This window comes from Cupressus sempervirens, chromosome 2, assembly GCF_028749045.1.
Source record: "Cupressus sempervirens isolate cs-2001-9-10 chromosome 2, ASM2874904v1, whole genome shotgun sequence".
NCBI classification, from domain to species: Eukaryota; Viridiplantae; Streptophyta; class Pinopsida; order Cupressales; family Cupressaceae; genus Cupressus; species Cupressus sempervirens.
In genome coordinates, this window is record NC_143119.1 from 376,625,976 (window position 1) to 376,649,836 (window position 23,861).

Below are 23,861 nucleotides of genomic sequence, written 5' to 3' on the forward strand. Positions count from 1 at the left end.
AGACCCAAATGCTTCTACTAAGGTGCTCACCACTGCCAAAATCTTCATATCATTTGCAGGTTTCTTAGTTTTTCATAGATATATTGAAGCCAAAATGGTGGAGTTAAGAATAATTTTGGATGAAGATAAGGATACATTAATGCCACCTATTATGAGTGTGGAAAACAAGGTAAAAAAAACTTTGTAGATTGGAGAGCTAAGTCAATAAATAAGATACATGAGTTGGTAAAGGAAATAGCTAAAGATATGAATATGATACTTTTCAAAACTTTTATTACAAAGTTGGTAAATTATTTGTTATTTTATTATAATTTTGAAAAGGAAGTTACCTGATGAGAGCAAATAATGTCCCATTTTCTATCACATTTCATCATATTCTTGCATTCCAATTCCATTCTATTTTCATATCATTTCACCATTTTATGTTGCAAATGATTCAATATATAAGTTATATTTAATTTAGTTTTGAGATTAGATTATGGAAAGTAATTATTGATTATCTTTACTAGTAAGCCTTATTCTTTTTGCATTGAAATATATATTTGCAACATGCATTCTGTCACCTTCTATGCAGACAAGACTCTTATTGATATTTATTTGGAGTATTTTATATTCCAAAAATATTGACTAAGGAATATGTTGAAGAAAATATAGTGATATTATTGTATTTATTAGATTTTTTCAAGAAATCACAATTCAAACATTTTTTATAGTCAATATTGCATGGTAGTTTCTGAGAAAATGAAGAAGAATCTGAAAAATCCAAGATATGGGTTTTGTCTAGAATAGAGACAATTCAATTGTCACATGAAAAAATCTTCAGAAAGTGAACGATAAAAGAGTTATGAGTGGTTTTCTAAAGGCCAAAATTTTAGATTTACCATTTCGGCCAGATTTTCATATTGTTTATTTGTTATATTATTAGAAAATTAGTTTGTGCAAATAATTAGTATATTGTTTAGAAATTATTTTATTGTGTTATAGAAAGAGTGGTCATATATTTTACACTCTTTATTAAAAATAAAACAATAAGTTTGAGCCATAAAGACTAAACTTCCATGATAAAAATGGAATTGTTTGTTTTATATGTAAAAGGCTATATAAGCCATCACATATTCAAGAGAGGAGGAGAAGAATGTATGAATCATAATATCAGAAATATATTATTGTGCTGAACTGATTTAAGAGCTCTTTGAGCATTTTCTTCAATCGGTTTGTTGGGAGGAAGGGCACCCACTCTCGGCTATTGAATGTATATAAATATATTATATATATTTTTGTAAGTTGTATGTCTTAATTGTTTATGTTCTATATAATTTCATATCATTATTTTAATATCTTAATTATTTATGTTGTCTCATTTCGAATTAGTATTTCATATAGTATTTGTATCTATTATTCATCCCTATGTTTCATGCTTAATCATTGAGAATTACATTAGTTGTATTAAGGTTTTCACTATATACTTTATTGCTTTAGAAATTAAATTCAAGTTTACATTATCACTAGTTGTGAGTTATTGGTAAAGAAAATAAGCTATTTTGAAGAAAAAATGTTAAAAATGATGCATTTCCAAGGTTGTTCAAGTACATCAATTTTGGGTAAAAATTATTTTAAAAATGCAAAATTTGAAGGGAACACAAGAGGAAAAAATGTGCTTGGGCACTGTCCCAGGATCTTGCAAGGGGCGTTGCCCCTTGACCCCATTAGTGGTTGCTGCCCCCAGACCCTTGCCTTCAAATTTAAAAACAAAAGAAGAAATTAGTTGGGAAATCACATTGACCAAAGGTGAGATTTTAATACCCTCTCTACCTAATGAATGCAACTTAAATGATCTCGATCTTCCATTATCATAGGTATGGAAGAATTCTATCTCTATGTTTGAACATGAGCAAATCATTGATGAATTCTTAGAGCAATGTAATTCCAAGGATGAAAATTTAACCATTTGTTGTTCTAATTGCTTTAGGAAAGATGACCAATGCATATGCCTGAACAACCAAGAGCACATGGTGAATGAGGTACAATATATTTGTGATCCTTACCATGAGAGTGGAAGTTAACAAGTGTTCCTTGTAACTTATGAACCATTTCAAATGCCAACTCATGAAGATCAAGGTATGCATTATGTTGGTAACATGTATTGTCACTCTAATTCATTACAAAGCCAACATATTTCTTCAAAATATAATTCTGCACCTGGCATGCACAATGAATGTAATCATGCATGCTCACAACAACCCATATATCCCTCTTATATTCCACCATATCCATCCTTACCATCTTCGTTTTACGCATTCTACTTGTTCCCATCTACTTTATCTCCATACTTCTTACCATATTCATTCTCTTATTCACATCATATTGTACCCACTCCACCTTATCCACCAAAGGCAACTACATTGCCTCATATACCACTTCATAATAAGGTGGTTAATAGTACATATAAACTTTCATGAATCCCTTTACCATCTAATGATATTCTTAAAACTGATAAATCAACATTGGAATGTATTGATGCATATAATGAATGTGATTTTGGTTTAATTAAGTTAGAAGAACAATATTATTTATTGAATTATAATCACCTCTGTTCTTCTTTTCCACTTAGTGAATTCCAAATACACACAGATGAGCCCATACTTCAACCTACATCAATTTTAATTAATGGACTCATGAGTATGTGTGTTAATATCAATCATACACTAAGTAATTTTAAGCCATATGCATTCCACACTCCACAAACATGCTACCAAATCCTCCAATATCTATATTTTATTAATTTTCTACTTATGCATACTAATATTTGGAGGCCTATGGTTAAAATGTGCATCCCTCACATACTTGTTGATTTGGGACCAATAATTGATTAAGCACAATCATATAGGATTCTATGCATTAATGGAAAAAATGTTGAAACTGGATGATTGCTATTCCTCATTGTTGATTCTTTCCATTGTTTGAAGATGACCAAATAAACTATGGATGATTCATTTATTTAACAAGGATCAAAGTATTAATATCCATATATTCTTCATTATTGGTTCTTGTATCTTACAATGATCATTCATTGATAACAAGTACTAAATCCATTTCTTGATTTCTTGGATACTTTAAATTTCCTATGCATTTATAACCTACAGTTAATTTGGGAGTACGTCCATTGAATTATTGAAATATTTTATTTATCTATCATTCAATAAGACTCATAAAATTCTAAAGATGTGTTACTCTCTCTTGGGTTGCCTAATTTCTTTGGTGATCCTAATAATTTCATGACCTTGTCATATAAAGTTAAGTTGGGGGGAATTCCACCAATTTTGTGGTGCTCTGATCAAGATTCATTAATTGTTTTGTTGGTCCTTTTGAGAAAAATTCATCATCTGACATCTAAACAATTTAGGGTATGTATTCTTATGTTGATTAACATTGATATAATCATTGTAATCACATTCTTTTATTTTTATCAAGTGTTTATTTATATTAATAACTCTATCTAACAATTGTATAAATGCATTACTCACCTAATGGCGGTGTTATTAATTTGATAAAATTGCTTTACTACACTTGATATGCTTGGTTTTGAGAATATGGTTGTAGGTTCCTTGTTGTGGTGAAACAATCTTAGCACCAATATTAGTTGATGTTGTTTTTCTATACAAGCATTGTCTAGCACACTGTGTTGGTTTTGTTAACATTGTGTGGGCTTGATACCTATCTGATGCATCTCTATTTCACTTGTGCTTTACTATTGGAGATCACAAGAAGATTTTGGCATAAGGTGTTCATCACCTTCAGATAAGATTTATTTTCTTTGGTGATTTCTCACATGGAGGAAAATATGCAACTTGGTCTATGAGATTCATAATTTGTTTTGAGCTACACATCTAGAAAAAATTTGAAGATATTGCAGATCATCACACTCCTTCCTCAAGCTATGTTACCTCCTCTTTGAAGTTATATGGATACACTGGAGACTACCATTGGTATTTAACACTATGACCTTGTCTACTTTGAGGTGGCTATTTTTCAAGGACACTTATCTACTTCTATAGGTCTTTATCTCTCCTAGTTTCTCTAATGTCTCCTATTACTTAGTTTTGTGGTTGTGCTTCCATTATGGTGATCCTCATTGATCAACTTGGGTACACACTACACATTCAGTTGAGGTGTTATGAACAGTGAATTCTGCTAGCTTTAGTGTGATCTATATTGCTTCAATCAGATGTTGGTGGCTCCTCAAGTTATAAGACTTCTTGAATATTTTGGTTCCTTCTAGAAGAGTTTGTTCTACTACTTTCAGTCTGATGGTGCTCTTTTGTGGTGTTGCAGTTCTTGGTATACTCCTTGGTTCCTTGTTGCAGCTTTATTATCAATATTGTTGAGATGCCTTGGCTTCCCTTGACATGTGAGTTGGTAAAATAATCAATTTTATTTTTTATTATTTTATCTCTTACCTTTATTAAGATTGCTTAATATATTGATCATTTTGCAACACTCATACTTAGCCCCTCCTTATTTCCCAAGATAGTCAACCTTTTCAGTTGGGGGGAGGTGTATCATCTAATTACTTATCCATTCACCCATTATCACCCATTATTTATCCTTTTCCTTATCATTTCACCATAAATATCATTATTTCAACTCTCATAATAGTTTGATTTTGTTAATCAGTCCCACTTATATTTCTTTTTTCTTATCACCTATTTCATATGACTAAGCATGGAAACTAATTTTTGTAATGTCATGAACAAAAAAAGGTAGAAAAGAAAAAAGAAAAAAAGAAAAAGAAAGGAGAAAAAGAAAGAAAGAAAAGATAAAGGTTACAAGTTCAAACCTAAGACCTCTTAAGCATAATGATTGCACGAAGACATGCAATATGTTAATTTGGGGGGAATGATGAGAGCAAATAATGTCCCATTTTCTATCACATTTCATCATATTCTTGCATTTCAATTCCATTCTATTTTCATATCATTTCACCATTTTATGTTGCAAATGATTTAATATATAAGTTATGTTTAATTTAGTTTTGAGATTAGATTATGGAAAGTAATTATTGATTATCTTTACTAGTAAGCCTTATTCTTTTTGCATTGAAATATATATTTGCAACATGCATTCTATCACCTTCTATGTAGACAGGACTCTTATTGGTATTTATTTGGAGTATTTTCTATTCCAACAATATTGACTAAGGAATATGTTGAAGAAAATATACTAATATTATTATATTTATTAGAAGTTTTAAAGAAATCAGAATTCAAACATTTTCTATAGTCAATATTGCATGGCAGTTTCTAAGAAAATGAAGAAGAATTTGAAAAATCTGAGATATGGGTTTTGTCTAGAATAGAGCCAATTCAGTTCTTGCACAGAAAAATCTTTAGAAAGTGAATGATAAAAGAGTTATGAGTGGTTTTCTAAAGGCCAAAATTTTAGATTTACCATTTTGGCCAGATTTTCATATTGTTTATTTGTTATATTATTAGAAATTTAGTTTGTGCAAATTATTAGTTTATTGTTAATAAATTATTTTATTGTGTTATAGAAAGAGTGGTCATTTATTTTACACTCTTTATTAAAAATAAAACAATAAGTTTGAGCCATAAAGACTGAACTTCCATGATAAAAATGGAATTGTTTGTTTGATATGTAAAAGGCTATATAAGCCATCACATATTCAAGAGAGGAGGAGAAGATGTATGAATCATAATATTAGAAATATATTATTGTGCTGAGCTGATTTAAGAGTTCTTTGAGCATTTTCTTCAATCAGTTTGTTGGGAGGAAGGGTGCCCACTCTTGGTTGCCGAATGTATATAAATATATTTTATATATTTTTGTAAGTTGTATGACTTAATTGTTTTTGTTCTATATAATTTCATATCATTATTTTAGTGTCTTAATTATTTATGTTGTCTCATTTCAAATTAATATTTCATATAGTATTTGTATCTATAATTCATCCCTATGTTTCATGCTTAATCATTGAGAATTATATTAGTTGTATTAAGGTTTTCACTATATGCTTTATTGTTTAAGAATTTATGAATCTTTTATTTATTTTAAATTAGATTCCATGGTTTAGATTTGGCTTTATTATTTGTGTTAAAGTTTTTGTTTTAGAGTTTGCTACAATTTCTTTATAGTTCCTGTCGCTTGAACATAAAAGAGAAGATCTTCATGTCGCCAGGAAGTGATAGTTCCTGTCACCAATTTTATTTTTCTTTGTTGTAGGTTTTCTTCTATGTGTTCTAGCTGCATTCATAAGAAATCAGCTCACAACCTGCATCCCTTGATAGCATATTGTTCAGATGCCTTTCACAAGCTTATGCTCTTGGATTGACATGTATAGACCAGCCAAATGTCATCATAAATCATTAATTCTTTTATTATTATTTGCCCCAGTGTTGGCCTATCATCACCCAAGAAACTATCCAGTACAATCCATATAGATAGGTGATTGATCAAATCCTCACGCACTCATGGCCAAAAGATGATGGATATGAAGAGTGGGTGAGGAGATACAAACTGCTCGAAGATAAAAATGTTGAGGTCCTACGTAAGCAATAATAGGCTCATGGAAATTCAATTTTTGAAAGTGACATACAATTGGAAAGAAGGAGCAAAGAGTCACAGGATCCCAAAGATGTCACATCAAGCCTTGGAGTGACTAATTGCGCACCTTTTCCAACCAAATTAGATTTTTTTTTTGTAACTAAATATGTTTGTCAAATGAGTATGTGACATATGTCATCCTCTCCAATATGAAACTTATTGCATCCTTCAATATAACAAAATTCCCAAGACTTGGAGAAAGGGTGTAGATTATGATTTTGTGAATGTGGTATTCTTATTTGTTAATCTAGTACTTCGTGTCAATTTTTTGATATTCTTGTCAATGCAAGAAAGGATAAAGCAATACATGTTGGAAGTCTTATTGGGAAGAAAGATACTGAGAATCAGGGGGTGGGGGGTGTGTGTGAATCAAGATCTATAAAAATTTTAACTCCTTAAAAAAAACAATAGATCAATTGCATTCACTCCTAATCCATCTCATATCTTAGATCATTTATCACATAAAGCTATAAAATAGATCTAACTATGCATCACATCCATTAATATCAAAAGTAAAATGAAACACATAACACAAACATTTTGGTTGCCCATAAGTCCTCCAAGGTGAAGGTAAAACTAGGGTGGGATGACATCCACAAATCTTCATTGCTGTAACAATAAAGTTTTCCTATTAGGGCTACAATTTTGATCACTTTTGATGATCTACCCTATGAGGGTATGACTTGTTAAGAGTTTTACAAGACTATTAAGTTTACCTTGATTAAAGGATTTGGACTCACAATATAGGTAAGCAATTTGTTAGGTAATTTGACCAGGTCTATTAAAACCACTCTATTAAGAGATTTTCCTTGATACACTAGTTATAAAATCGTAGAACTTGACCCTTTAGTTATCAGTTGATGCCAAATTATAGATCTCCTCTTTCCTTGTTTGAATTGATCTCCTTATCTGATTTACTTTGTTCTTCTCTTCACTACTAGGCCACTCTATCAAACTTAGCCTTCCTTCACTCTTTTATTTTCCTTGATGTGCATCCTTGACGTGCATACACAATCATCCTTCACACACTCATTTGATTTAGGACTTGATTCCTTATTAAATAGACAATCATGGAAGGTTTTACATTGAAATCAATGATCCATAATTCATTCTTTTTCTACGTAACCCTTCTAATTTTTTATTGGTTACTCTTTCTTCCTTGGGATTGATGTGCTATGAAAAAATGCATAATTAGCTCCTTAACTATCTCTACAATCCAAAAATACCATATAGAAGTCGATCAAAAGTATTTACATAAGTGTTTGTACCATTACAAACACATATGTCAAAACTAGTTAATCAACAATTGATTGTCTTGATGCTTGGTCATAACTAACATTCATGTTGTCCCTCAACTTCTATAGGCTCAAAAAATATTGGCTCACTTAGCGTAAACTATCTCTATTGTTCTCAACTTCCTTCTTTGTTACTCGCCATATACTGTGACTTAATCTACACTATGCTCGACAACCTTTGACTTAATCAACATGTACTGAAGATATAAACAAGGCCATGTAGCTCAACCTTCATTAGGTGGATTAGTCACAATGATGACTAATTTTACCTAGAAAATGAATAAGTGTTGGACACTAATAGGCAACAAGACTTAGAGATCAAAAATCTCCCCTTTGGAAAATAATACTTTGTTGCAACTTAGCAATCATTCAAAAGTTCAAAATAACAATAACGCTCCCCCTGAGACTAAGATTCAGTTTCTAAAGACTTTACTTTTCTATACACAATATATGTACATTTCCCTTCATACCTGTGATATATCTAATAGTGATTCTTCTAATTTACCCCTTGGATGTTGCATGAATGATGTTTTCCTTTCATATTTCCTCCTTGTTTTTGGCACTTATGACTTGGGGTTGTAGGGGTCAACTAGTACTTATACAAAAAAAATTTGTGATTTAATAAATTCACTTCTAATCCAAGATTCCATCTTGATTTCACTAATCCTAGTACCTGAATTTGGATTTCTAGCTAGGTAGCTAGATCAACTAACTATCTGCAATAGAGAGATGGGGATCTCTCTTCACTAAGTCTATTGCAATAGATAGTTCCTTTTACATGACCTCCATATGAAGTATGCAATATGGTTTGCATTGAAACCAATTTATTTCTGATGTTGTTGTCTTTAGCCATCATCTCAACTAACCCACCTTGGCCAAATGCCAATTTATTGTATGAATGAGAGCTTGAACTCACATTCTTGCTCAAATAACTTAAACAATCCTTTAGATTTTCTTGTAAATGATTAATTGATCTTTGATTCTCCATGGTAAAGAAATCAACATCATAAAATTTTATATGCAATGAATGAATAATCTGCAAAATCTCTTCCAAACTAGTTTCAAGTTTAGAAAGATCAACATGTTTTATTGCAATTTCTATTGAGACTTTGTTCAAAACTTTGTGCTCAAAATTTTTCTCAGATCATCTCATCATTATTTCATTTGTCTCTATATCCTCATTATTCACCTTCTCAACTATATGAACTAACTATTCCAAAATTGGTTTTTGCTCATTCACATCATGAATATCAAAAGCATCTACAAAAATATCTTTAATTTCATGGAGTACTTGCTTTTGTTTGAACTCCCTTTTTAGTTGTTCTTGCATTGTCTTTCTACTCAGCAAAACTTGTAGTTTCTCCATTTGTTCCAATGTCATAGTATCTGGGTCATATATGGGCAATGTGATGACCTCATCTAGACTCACTAGAGTCTCTAGTGATTCAAAATTTTGATCCATCAATAGTGACCATGGGATACTGACACTCGACATTGATATTTGTAATTATTTCTCCTTTGCACTTGGTCCAAGTATTTGTTGTTCAATGGAAGTATTCTTGTCTTGAGTAGATGTAACCTGTGGAACATGTGTAACATTTAATATATCAATATGAACAACACTTGATAGTTGAATAAGAGATTTGATAGCCTCTTGATCCTTAGGTTTATCTATCTCTAGTGGCCTAGATGTGTCATCCTCCTTATTTTCTTCAACATTAGAATATGAGGCATCTTGTACAGAATGATTGGGTTCACCTTTCTATTCTTCTTTCCCATCAGCTACATGAGTTAACTAGGGTGCCACAATAATGGCTTTTCCTTGTTGCACGATACTCATGTTTGGAACAATTGAGACTAATGTAACTCAAAAAAAATTAGTTAATGCACTATCAATCCTTGGATACTCTTGTATTTTTAGCAAAACTAGATTGGTGCATGGGAGAGGGGTGCCTAAGGTGTTTGTATCTACATTCTTCAAATCTCCAGTTAAGATATTTTTATTCTTTGGTGATGAATTGAGAACATCATCTATAGTGATAACATCATGTTGATCACTCTCTCCATCATCTGTACTTATTATCTCTACCAAATTATCTAGTGCATTATAATCCTCTCGATTATCTAGCTTGATAGCATCTCTCCCTTCTTCCTCTCTCTACTATTGATAGAAGTAGCAAACCAAATGCTTTCTTCCATATAAAAATGCTCTCTTGTTCAACCTCATCTTCCTTATTCATCAATATTTTGTATGCCCTCACATTTGGCACAATTTTATTTTCAAAATCTCTTAGGGCAATTGACATATGTGTCTTCAGTAAGTCAGGCATTGTTTGGACCAATGTAGTTTCCCTTATTTGTCTTTCAGTTGATAATGCCCACTTCCACTTTGCATCTAATTTTTTATATAGAACTTTAGGAATGTGTTTGCCTAATTCTATAGGCATATATTTGAATTTTTCCATCATATCTATCATGGCCTTTTCAACTCTCACGATCTTTCTTATTCAAAGAATCATAATTAATTTGTTTAAAACCTGTTATGCCACCTAAGTTTTTGATGTTTGCACATACCTGATCAATTGTCATAGGAGGTCATCTGTGTATAACTTGAAGCTTTCTAGTATCACTAGACTCTATTTTCTCTCCTTCTTCGTCCTCCTCATTAGGTGTGACAACCAACTTCCTTCTAGGCATCTTTTATGGACTTTTCTCAATCCCTTTTACTTGTTTTCTCTTTGTTGGGCTTCTCTTTGTCTCAGCAACTGGAGGTTGTGTTGGCTTGGATCTAGTGATTATCATTCTCTTAGATTCAGGTGTAGGAGGTGTAACTATCTTCTTTGCATCCCTCTTGAGATCCTTCTTCACTTTAGGATCAACAATCACAATTTTCTTATGTTTAGTTTCCATGGGCTCAAAAAAAACTAACTCTTTACACTTAGATTCCTCCTCCTCCTCTTCTTCATGAAAATCTTCATCTTTACCTCTGCCCTTTGTTATCTAAAGTGGTCCTTTACCAAGTTTTCCCTCAAGATCTATGATCATCTTTTTCCTTTTTCTATCAATCTTGGGCACTTTTGTTTGCATCACCATTCTAAGCCTGGCTGACTCATAATTGTTGAAGGGCTTGACATTCTTGTCACTTTATTAAGATAAGAGTTCATTAAGTGCTATAGTGACTTCATGAACATTTACTTCATATTTAATAGGTCTCAACCATGCAACCCTTCATAACACTGCCTATGTATAAGTATAATCTATGTCTACCATGAAGAAAATATCTTCATAGTAATGATCTACCACATGTTGTGGGATCCTCATTCTATTCTTCATATTTCCCTTAAGCTCTTCAAAATAATTATCCATTATAGTCTCAAAATTCTCACCTAATTATTCAATGAAAACATTGATTTTCTTGGTGACGGGTCTAGTTCTATCCCATACAATGGATCTAACAGTAGGAAATGAATTTCATACATAGAAAAATATACAAACTAATACAGATCCAAACTTATAAGAAGTATTTTTGGCTCTCTTTATTATTCCAATATTTTTTGATAGTTGTTGGAGTTGCAACTCATCTAGGTAATAGCTATGATCTTTATTTACAATCTGATAACCTAGGTCGATTATGATGCATGGAATGGTGTTCAGTCAGCTTGACTTATATAGCTTGTGTGCAACAACATGCACTAAAAATTCAATAAAAAGGTCTTTAATTCCATCAATCAACATTTCTCAGTTGTTCCACTTAGCCTTCATATGATCCTCAACAACATTCTTCATTGCATAGCTTATTGTCTTTATTTTATCCAAGCTTGGATAACTAGTTACTCAGTGAATTATTGCTTTATTAATCTTGACTAATCCTCCTTGTAGCCAAATTTTTATATCATGTACTTATCTTAGTACAATATTTATCCGTTCCACTTTGAATACTTTAGGAAATGCTAGGGCACGAGTAAGCCTTTTCTCAGCAATAATCTTATATTCATCTTTCAGAATTCTATTATCACATAACTTGTCATATGTAGATCACAACTCATAATCTCCAATCTTTACAATCTTACACATGTAACATGATCGTACATTGTGAACCATCAAAACTTTGGATGGAATTAATGATAGGGCACCAGACGCATCTCTAGTCATCGCAATGTCAGGATATTCTTTAAAATTTGGTGGAGGACATTGATCATTCCTCATAATTTTTGTGTTACTTTTCTTCAACATGTCTTTTCCAGTCGTAGACACAGATGATGCCATTTCAAAAAATAGGGTTTTCAAGCTTAACTTCTACAACTTCAAAATTAACTAAACTCAACACTTCTAACTTACTTCATTTTGCAATTTTGTTGATGAAACAGTTTGATTCACTTGTTCTTTCATTGAAATCACCTTGAGTCGCCTAGATGCTCTAAGTTGCTTGGTAAATGAAAATGGACTTCAAAAATTTGATATAAACCTTCAATATGCTGAATTAGGTCTCCAATAAATGCGTGGTACTTCATTTGGTACATCACAATTGTCTCGACCTTCACCTAATAACATGTTTGCACTTTTTTCCTTTAGTCACTTGGTCCCCATTTCTTTTCTCAGTCAACATATCAACCTAGTTCTATATGAACACTCGATTCATGTGGCATCCCTTTGTTGCTATAGATAATCATACTGATGCTCGACATATATTATTCATAATAATTCCTTTGCTCAATTCTTTTCTCAAATCTATCCTAGTACATCTTGATTCATGCAGATATGGACTTTTAATCACATTCTTGTTAGGAAATATTTTTTGGTTTATCATTCAAGTGTACAATTGCTTACATACCTTATTTTCTTAATTAGAAGTGGTGTGTTCACTCGATTCATTAGATCAGGTGATCTCAACTTTACTTGATCCACTATTTCCAACTTCTACCTTCTCTCTCTAGGTTTGACTAATCTCTTTCTTTGTTTGATCTTGGTCAAGTTTGCCTTTTTCTTTGATGTTTTCAATGTTTGGTGCTAGTGTTGGTGCTTGGGTCATGCAGTTCTTACTGACTTGTCCAACCTTGTGACAGTTGAAGTAAACTAGGCTTCCATTTAACCATTTCTTGTAGTTGCCTTTGAAATGTGTCTTAATGTAATTTTTTGGAATGTGACCATATTCTCCACAATAATGCCAACTATATCATGTGTTATAATTCTAGTTGTAAGATTTACCTTGCTTAGGTGCATGTTCTTGCTTCTTAGATGTCTAGTTGAGTTTCACTTTGGATCTACATTCTTGAGCTTTATGTCTATATTTCTGACAAATGTAGAAATATCCTTCAAATCTAGGTGGTGTAGGTGTATCACTTACCTTTGATCTTCATTCATGTGCTTGGTGTTAATGTTTCTTGCAATTAAAGCATTTACCAATAAACTTAGGTTTAGGGTTTTTCTTACCAAATTTCTTTTTGCAAATATTTGTTGTGTGTCCCAACTTGCCACAATGATGACATGTATGTTTCCCTTTTGGTTTTGCATTCCTTTCTCTCCACTCTTGGATGATTCTCCTTCTTCAGAAAATAAAGAGTGCTTAATATATCTTCGACCAGAAGTATCATTTGATGAACTTGGTGATCTCATAAGTTCTTCAAATTATCTTATAGCCTCACTAGGCTTATTTATCCTTTCCAAAAGTTCTTTCTCATATCTTAACTCATTCTTTAGTTGGTCACTTTGTGATCTAATATTTGTAATCTCCATGTCTTTTCTATTTAGCTCCTGATTTGCAAGTAATAGTTGATTCATCATGTCCATCTGATTGCTTGCAAGCTTTTGCACATTAGATGACCTTTCTTCAAGCCTAATAGCCACTTGTCTCTTGTCTTCTTCAGCCATGAATTTTTCTTCTTTAGCTTTCTTTTTCTATTTAGTCACTTCACAAAGTCTTACCAATTGGATTTCATGTTCTCTTTTCAAACCTCTGACTTCTTCATTTAGAATGTTATTCTTCTCCAATAGGTCTACTATTGCTACATCACTTTCATTGAAATTTCCATTGTCAAATGTTTATTTGGTATCCACTTCTTTATAAAGTGTGTCATTCTATTGAATGGCCATTTCTTTCATTTTATTTAAGGATTTCCTGAGCTCCTCTCTTACTGCTTCAAGTTATTGTAGTATGATCTATATGTCAATCATTCAATCCTCAATAGTCTTTCCAAATTTGTAAGCCTCCATCTCCAAGATCTAAACTCTCAAGCTATCAAACTTCTTCTAATAAAACACAACTTTGATACCAATTATTGAAAGTCTTATTGGGAATCAAGATACTAAGAGGTGGGGGGGTGAATCATGATCTATAATGTAACGCCTCGCTAGGGAACCCAAAAGAAATTAACCTAAAGTTTCACTAAGTTTGCCAAACATTTTTTTTTGAAAGAAAATAACTTAACAACAATAGATATAAATATAGAGGAAGCAATAACATACACATAAGCACATACCATAAAAAAGATTACATCTCTTAGGGTCCCATGACATTGAATCACATTTAAGTTTAATTAATACTAAAACCAATATATAACACATCCATATTAGAGAATAACTACAAGTACAAATTCCATTTAAATAATGTAAAATTACAGGATGCCACTTGGCAATAAATAGAATGCACAAACATCCATTGTATAGGTCACAGGGCATGAAAGGCTGAAATATATTACATTATCTTATAAGATCCATGAAATCAAATACAATACACTTAGAGTATAACCATCCAACAAAAATATAAAATCCAATAAAAAGGAACATCTACACAAACACATCCAACAACAACATCCAACTGTTGGATCTCAATGGTATAAGAAAAAGGACTATTACCCAACCTTATGGAACCCAAAAAGGTCCATTCCCACTGTAGTGAGGAGATAGTCTCAAGTCCCAAACAAGATAACAAACTTTAAAGTCAAAACCAACATCTAGGTTCAAGGAATCATCTAAAAGAAAACTATCTCAAAGGGTACCAAGACACAAGTATCAACTAAACCTAGAGGCAACACATACATGTAGGGAATTTGCTATGCAAGTGGGCAAGTGTCATCATATGATCCAACTCTAAGGTTATCATGGTAGTCTTAATACTCCAGACCCCCTAGTGCCTCTATGCATCATCAATATCCTTTCGTACAGACAATGGATACTAACAAGTAAGTTTTAAAGTTACCATAGTAGTGTTTTAATACTCTGGACCCCCTAGTGACTTTCTATGGTAATAATATCTTATTAATTCATTTTAAACCCATTTAATGAAATGTTATCACTTATTAAAGTAACCTACAATGGGTTACCCATTAGTCTCTTTAGGGCCTCGACTTCCATTGCAAGCCACTTCCCGACATGACATACAAATAACCTACCCTAAGCTTAACAAGAGCAAAAGATCTTAAATGACCATAAACCACACATTCATTCTTAAACAAGCAACTAGAAAGCACTGAAATATTACTAATCATAATCACATATTTCACCAATACAATCATCCTAATAGGACTAATCCAAAATCAAGTACACATAAACCAAATCCATGTCATTACATGACATCACCAAAATAAATCATTTAATCACCTTAGTCATATACAAGCAATTGGAAAGCAATCCAAAGATAATTGATCAAAGATTCAAAGGTTATATTAGGAAAGACACACAATCCACCTCAATTTCACCCAAACACACTGGAAAGCACTAATCATCACTAGATCAAACTCATCATAGAAACACACAACATATCACCAAGGTTGGGTATAAAAGATTGTATGCAAACATCATCATGACATCACAAAACAAACCCTCAAGCCTCTGGTAAACAACTTGACTGGTCAAAACTAAGTCAAACTTTGAAACCCAACATCAATAAACCACACGTCAAAAATAGTACATACAAAAGTCATTTCCATAATCCATAAGGTTTTGAAAACACCAAGGTTTAACTTTCAGTTATAGGTTTTCAAGTTCTTGTTTTCATTTTCAAGTATTGTAGTTCATAATGTTTTTGATCTCAATCAAGGTTTCAGTTTCCATTTCCCTAGTTGCTAGATTTACTGTAGTTTTCAATTTCATTAGAATCCCAGATGATTCAACAATTCATATAAAGTCATTTAAACATTGTTCATAGTTCAATTTATTATCAAAACATAAGAGTTTAGGTTTTCATTTCAAAGTTTTTGACTTTATAAACTTTATAAATTTTCCCTTTAATAGAACCCATTTCCACTTTTAAATTTGACCACCCAGTTACCACTAATTCACAAAATTATCATCTTTATAGGATCATATATTAAATAATTAATTATTAAATAATTAACCAATAATTATTTAACAATATTAAATAATAAAAAGAATTTCATTAAATAATTTCCTTCTAACATACTATTAACAAATTAATTAATTAATTAAATTAAATGCTAATAACATATACTTTAAAGAAACTACTTAATAATATAATATAATTTAATAATTAAAAAGAACTTATTAATCACAATAATAATTATTAAATATTAAATTATTCCAAAATTATAATTATTAATTATTAATAAAATTATACTAATTTATTAATAAATATAATAATTATTTAATAATATAATAAAAATTATTTAAAAAATACTAATTACGTTTCATATTAATTAAATTAATTAATAATAATTAAAAATTATATTAACAAAATTAATTAATAATAATATAAACTATATTATAAAAATTAATAATTTGAAATTTTATATAAAAAAACATTTAAAAAATTATGTTTTAGGCCTGCCAACTGACCCTTAAAAGGGACTTGCTGCGTGCAGCCAGGACTAGTACCATTATCGGGAGGGGAGGTGGGGTGTGGGACCCACCTCCCTCCCTTTTTTTAATTTTTAATTTTTAAATAAAAATTGTTTTAAAAAAAAATTCAAAACAAGATCGCCCTCAGCCCCCCCGCCCGACCCCCCCCCCCCTCAATTTTAAATTTTTTTAAAATTCTTATTTTTAATAAAAATTGCAAATTTAATCTGATAGGGAAACCCAAATGAACCAATTGAATTTACATTCTAAATTAGATTTTTAGTTCAAAAACCCAATTGATTAAAATTTACAAGCATGAGGGTTTTCCAAAAATTCCATTCCTCAAACACATATAACTTTGAAATGAAAATAAACTCATATTCACAACAAGGTTTCATTAAAAAAATCAAACAATTCAACAATTATTTGAAAACATATCTATTCAAACATGAAGCAGACAAAAAATTGGAAAACTGAAATTGTTATGAAATTAAACCCTAGATTCTACCTGAATTTGATGCTAACCCGCACATACACAATCACACGAAGCACGCAAGAAAATCTCTTTCCTCTAAAAACTTGCTTCCCTAAATTGCTTCTCCAAAATCTCAGTTAATGAAGAAATGAACTCTAGATCTTTGATAAAGAGTTCTCCCCTAAAGTTAGGGCTTTGATTGTGCAATCACATGAGGGAACTTGCTGGAAATTTTTTTAAAATATTTTATTACCTTTGACATCTTCATGCACAAACTTTTAGCAATTTAAAATATCTTTATTAAATTAATTTTCTTTCTCCCTTTAAATAATTTATTGTATTTAAATTTCATGAATACACTTTATGCAATTTAATTAAAATAAACTTTATTAAATAATTGCTTACTCTCTCTTACTAATTTGTGAGACATTTTTAATAATAAATTTATTAATTCAACTAATAATGTAATTTAGAGTTTATTATTAAAATAAAACTCCTAAATAAATTATTATTAAATTAAATAAATATAAAACGCCTAAATTAGAATGTTAATAATTTTTTTTGAATATAATTCTTTTATTTAATTAATTTATCAATTAATTACATATAATTAAACATCAATTTTCTTTATAAAATTTTCATAAAATTAAATCATTAAATTATCTTTTAATTTGATTTAATTATAACAGAAAATCACAACAGACCCACAAAACCAAATATGACAACTCAACTGAAGTCAAAGAACATAATCAAACTCCAGAGTCAAAATCACAAATTCACATCACTTGACAAATTTAGAAAAATGAAACTAACTCAGATACTTGCCCTATTTTCTAAGACAATTGGCTTAGGTTAGGATTTGAATTTTCTCATGTATTTCGTGCAAGTGCATGTTAGCATTAGATTCAGGTAGAATCTAGTGTTTATTTTCATAATAGTTTTAGTTTTCCAATTTTTTGTCTACTTCATGTCTAGATAGATCCATTCTTAGATAATTGTTGAATCGTTTGATTTCTTTAATGATACCTTGCTGTGAATTTGAGTTTATTTTTATTTCAAAGTTATTTGTGTTTGAGGAATGAATTTTTTGGGAAACCCTCATGCTTGTAAATTTTAATCAGTTGGGTTTTTGGATTAAAAATCAAATTTAGAATGTAAATTCGATTGGTTTATTTAGGTTTCCCTATCAGATTAAATTTGTAATTTTTATTAAAAAAATAAATAAAATTATTTGCCTGGGGGGGTGTCGTGTTTTGAATTGTTAAAAAAAAAATATTTTAAAAAAATCATTAAAAAAAGGGAGGTAGGCAGATCCCACACACGACCTCCCCTCCTAGCCGTGATTGCACACAACTGGTGCTATAGCAGCATCAACAGTACTTTGTACTATTATTGTGGCTACAGACTACTGCTATAGCAACCCCTTTTAAGGGTCGGTTGATGGGCCTAAAACGTAATTTTTAAAAATGTTTTTAATATTAAATTAAAATTATTAATTATTAATTTTTATAATATAGTTTATATTATTATTAACTAATTTAGTTAATATAATTTTTAATTATTAATAATTAATTTAATTAATATGAAATGTAATTAGTATTTTTAAAATATTTTTTATTATATTATTAAATAATAATTATAGTTATTAATAAATTAGTATAATTTTATTAATAATTTTATAATTATAATTTTAGAATAATTTAATATTTAATAATAATTATTGTGATTAATAATTTCCTTTTAATTATTAAAGTATGTTATTTTATTAAGTAGTTTCTTTAAAATATATGTTTTTAGCAATTAATTTTTAATAGGACGTTAGAAGAAAATTATTTAATAATTTATTATTTAATATATGATCCTATAGAGACGATAATTTTGTGAGTTAGTGGTAATTGGGTGATCAAATTTAAAAGTGGAAATGGGTTCTATTATAGGGAAAATTTATAAAGTTTATAAAGTTGAAAACTTAGAAATGAAAACCTGAACTCTTATGTTTTGATAATGAATTGAACTATGAATAATGTTTAAATGAATTTATATGAATTATTGAATCATCTGGAATTCTAGTGAAATCAGAAACCATAGTAAATTTGGCAACTAGGCAAATGGAAACTAAAACCCTGATTGAGATCGAAAACATTATGAACTACAATACTTGAAAATGAAAATGAGAACTTGAAAACCTATAAGTGAAACTTAAACCTTGGTGTTTTCAAAACCTTATGGATTATGAAAATGACTTTTGTATGTACTCATTTTGACATGTGGTTTATTGATGTTGGGTTTTGGGATTTGACTTAGCTTTGACCAGTCAGGTTGTTTACGAGAGGCTTGGGGATTTGCTCTGTGATGTCATGATGATGTTTGTATACGATCTTTTATACCCAACTATGGTGATGTTTCGCATGTTTCTATGATGAGTTTGATTTAATGATGATTATTGCTTTCCAATGTTCTTGTGTGAAACTAAGATGGATGATGTGTCTTTCCTGATATAACCTTTGAGTCTTTGATTAGTTATGTTTGGAGTGCATCCCAGTTGCTTGTATAGGACAGAGGTGATTAAATGATTTGTTTTAGTGAAATCATGAAATGACATGGATTTGGTTTATGTGTACTTGATTTTGGATCATTCCTATTAGGATGATTGTATTGGTGAAATCTGTGATTATGATTAGTAATATTTTAGTGCTTTCTAGTTGCTTGTTTAAGAACTGATGTGTGATTTATGGTCATTTGAGATCTTTTTCTTTTGCTAAGCTTAGGGTAGGTTATCTATATGTCATGCTGGGAAGTGGCTTGCAATGGAGGCTGAGGCCCTAAAGAGGTTGATGGGTAACCCATTGTAGGTTATTTTAATAAGTGATAATAGTTCATTAAATGGATTTAAAATGAATTAATAAGATATTGGTACCACATAAAGTCACTAGGGGGTTCAAAGTATTAAAAGACTACTGTGGTAACCTTAGAGCTGACTTGTTAGTATGCCTTGTCTATATGAAAGGATACTAATGCCACATAGAGGCACTAGGGGGTCCAGAGTATTAAAAGACTACCATGGTAACCTTAGAGTTGGCTCATGTGATGACACTTGCCCACTTGCATAGTAGAATTCCTACATGTCTGTGTTGCCTCTCAGTTTAGTTGATACTTGTGTCTTGATACCATTTGAGATAGTTTTCTTTCAAGTGATTCCTTGAACCTAGCTATTGGTTTTGACTTTTGAGTTTGTTATCTAGTTTATGAATTGAGACTATCTCCTTAGCATAGTAGGAGTGGACTGTTTTGGGTTCCATGAGGTCGGGTGGTAGTGCTTTTTCTTATACCATTGAGATCTGACCATTGGATGTCATTACTGGATGTGTTTGTGTAGATGTGCCTTTTTATCTGATCTTATATTTCTATTGGATGATTATACTCTAAGTGTATTATATTTGATTTAATGGATCTTACAAGATGATGTAATCTATTTCATGATGCATATTATTCTAGCCTTTCATACCCTATGACCTATATAGTGGATATTTGCGCATTTTGTTTGTTGCCAAGTGGCATCCTGTAATTGTATTTTGTTTAAATGGAATTTGTACTTGTAGTTATTCTTTAATATGTGTAATTCCCCACCCAAAGATCCTTGGAAACAAGGATGAAATACAAGCAAGATTTTTTTTTTTTAAAAACAAGTATGAAAGCACAAGCCAACCATTAAACATGGATCATAAAGATCGCAATAGAAGACTAACTAACAACCAACTACTAAAGATCTCCAAGTGTCACCATTGACTAAAACATAAGAGATCAACCAAGCTAAAAGACAAATGTTGACTCCTAAAAATTGGCTAATTCTGAAATCCTAAAGCCCTAAAATTTCCTAGAATCTTTGTCTTAGCCCATAGAGGTCTGGAATCTATCTCAAAAGACTCCTCGCATATATTAAAATATATCTTAAGTATAAGGAATTAAATATATGTCAACTTATACTTAAACCCCCTAGGAAATGTGTTTTCAACTAGGAAGGTGTAAAACCAAAAAGGGTATCCAAAACCAATTTCTAAATTTTTCTCCGACAAGCCTAGATAGCCCCTATTTTTCATGTGAGAACATTCTTTGCTAGAATTCTTCATGAAGAAGTGCATCATGCCGTGTGAAGAAGTGCCTTTTCACATGAAGAAGTGCTCAAGGGTGTGAGGAAGTGTTTGGTCATACAACCAAGACACCCCAAAATTAGTTTAGGGTTTCATGTGAGAAAGTGCCAAGCCCCACAAAGAAAACCAACACATCACACAAAGATTTGTAGTTTCGTGCAAGAACTCAAGTCAACCCACTAGAAAGAGAAAATAGAAATAGAGAAGGAAACTAAGAAAACTAAGTAACAAAGTTTCTCCACCTTGAGGAGTACCAGATCCACATTTCAAGGCAAGAAAACTTGAACCATATCTTAAGGATGAAAAGCTAGAAATAACATCTAAACATCTAAACATATAGCCAAGGAAAAGAGCAGAAGGAAAACATCTCAGAGTACTGAAAGAAACATTGCTGTGAGTAGTACAAACAACTAAGTACGTGGTTCCTCCCAACTGTTAATAGCATCATAAGACCATCGTGGGCCCTAGCCATCCCCCATGCATAACATCTCAAGCCACCAATCACATTGTTAGTACTATCATAATAGAGATGTCACTACTAAACATGCTACAACATAAGCATAAGGAAATCTAACATGCTAGTAGTAAAGTATAAGATAATTCTACAAAGTAGATAACATCACCTACCACATGCTAGTCATCAAAGTAAGGAAATACATCAATAAATAACATCATCTAAACATGATATACAAGCATTCCAATGAAAACATGAATCACAAGGAAGCATACTCTAGAACCCGAAGTACCAAGTGAAAACATCCAACAACGATCGCACTAGGACAAAGATCATCTTTGTACACTAGTCCCTAGCAGTAGTGTAGGTAGCTATGTCTCCCAACCATGTGGCACTTGCAGGTCCACATGCACTGTGTTGATGGAGATAAAGATCCAACCACAAACACACAAAACAAACATCCATAGCTAACACACACACTAGATAGTATGATGATTGAAACCAAGACAAAGACAAAGACAATGCATGAACTATAGCTCTTGGTCAGACACTCAATGGGTTACTAAGTAGGGGCTAACATCATGGAGAGTCACTTGGTATTAACAAGCCCAAGCTAATATTAGCAGCTCAGACTTCCTAATGGAAGGAGCACATCCTGAACCCTTTTATTATCTTAAATTTTATTCCCACCTAGTGTATTTTTTTAGTTATCACTTATTGAAAACTTCCTTTCCTTTGCCAACACTATAGGCATAATGATCACTAGGCTTCAAGATAGAAGCCCCTTCCATATGCTACCCTACCTTACCCATGCTAATCAAACGATGAGTGCCCATAGGCATGTAAATCCCCAACCCAACCCCAATGATGATAAATTCTGGAAGTACCACAAAGGATTGGGCCTCGCAAGTCACCTGATAGATGTATACGCACGTACTTGTATGTGGCACACCACCATCATGAAGATCATAACACAAGGACTAGATGAGAATACAAAGTAGAAAGTCATTCAACCAAAAATAGAATTGAAAGGATGAACACAACATGCATCCTAATGCAACATAAAAGTGCAATAAGGGTCTGACTAACATCCAAATGAATCATCCAAGCCTATGACCAAACTTATGCCAAGAAATTTCAAGAAAACAAGTTGGCATGCAAAACAAGTTAAAAACCCCAAAATTTGGAAAACTTTGAAATTGAAACCCATTTGGCCTTTGGGTGTAAAAACCCCCAAAATCCAAATATAAATAAGTTTGGACACTGTATGCAAAAACAACCAGCATAATGGCTCAAGACCCCAAACCCCCATCTCAAAAATAGGAAAAACATTCATACCTGACCAACCGGGTAGAATCAGGAAACAAAAATAGAGGGGAACACTAGTTCTTAGCCTCCTAACATATTGCTACAAGAAAAAAAAGTTGAAACAGAGTGAAAACAATAAAATGGAAAGGCCCTACCTAACAAAAAAAGGGCAGAAACTAAAACTCATAGAATAAAATAAATAATCCATTGAAACTGCCAAAAGTGACAATAAAGCAAGAACTGCCTGAGCCACTTCGTGAAAAACCAACACTCACAGCTCTTAGAATGAAGAAAATTTGAATCCTTCAGAAGAGGATTCTCAAAAAGCTCTCAAATTTTCTATTTCAAAAAGTGAGAAGTGAATAATAAAATCACTTTTTCAATACTTATTCACTTTTCGAGTGAATAGTTAATTAGGGAAAACAACCAACTAGAATAGCTAGACTCCGAATCAACCTAAATGAAAATAGGTTATTTTTCATAACAAGAATTCACCTCAAGAAAAGTTGCCAAAAATTAAATCTGAAAAGATTTAAAATTTGAAAACCCAAAATCACAGAAAATCACTTAAAACTTTCACATCAGAGCGAAATCCTAAATGCATAGACACACTCACTAGTCTAATCACATAATGCAGATGAGTTTGGATTTACTAATCACCAAAAGGTTTTAATTTAAAATAATTAAATAAGGATATATCGACCATACAGGGAAGACATTGGTAAAATATGAATGACTGAGTTACTAATTCCATGTGCTATTGCTAG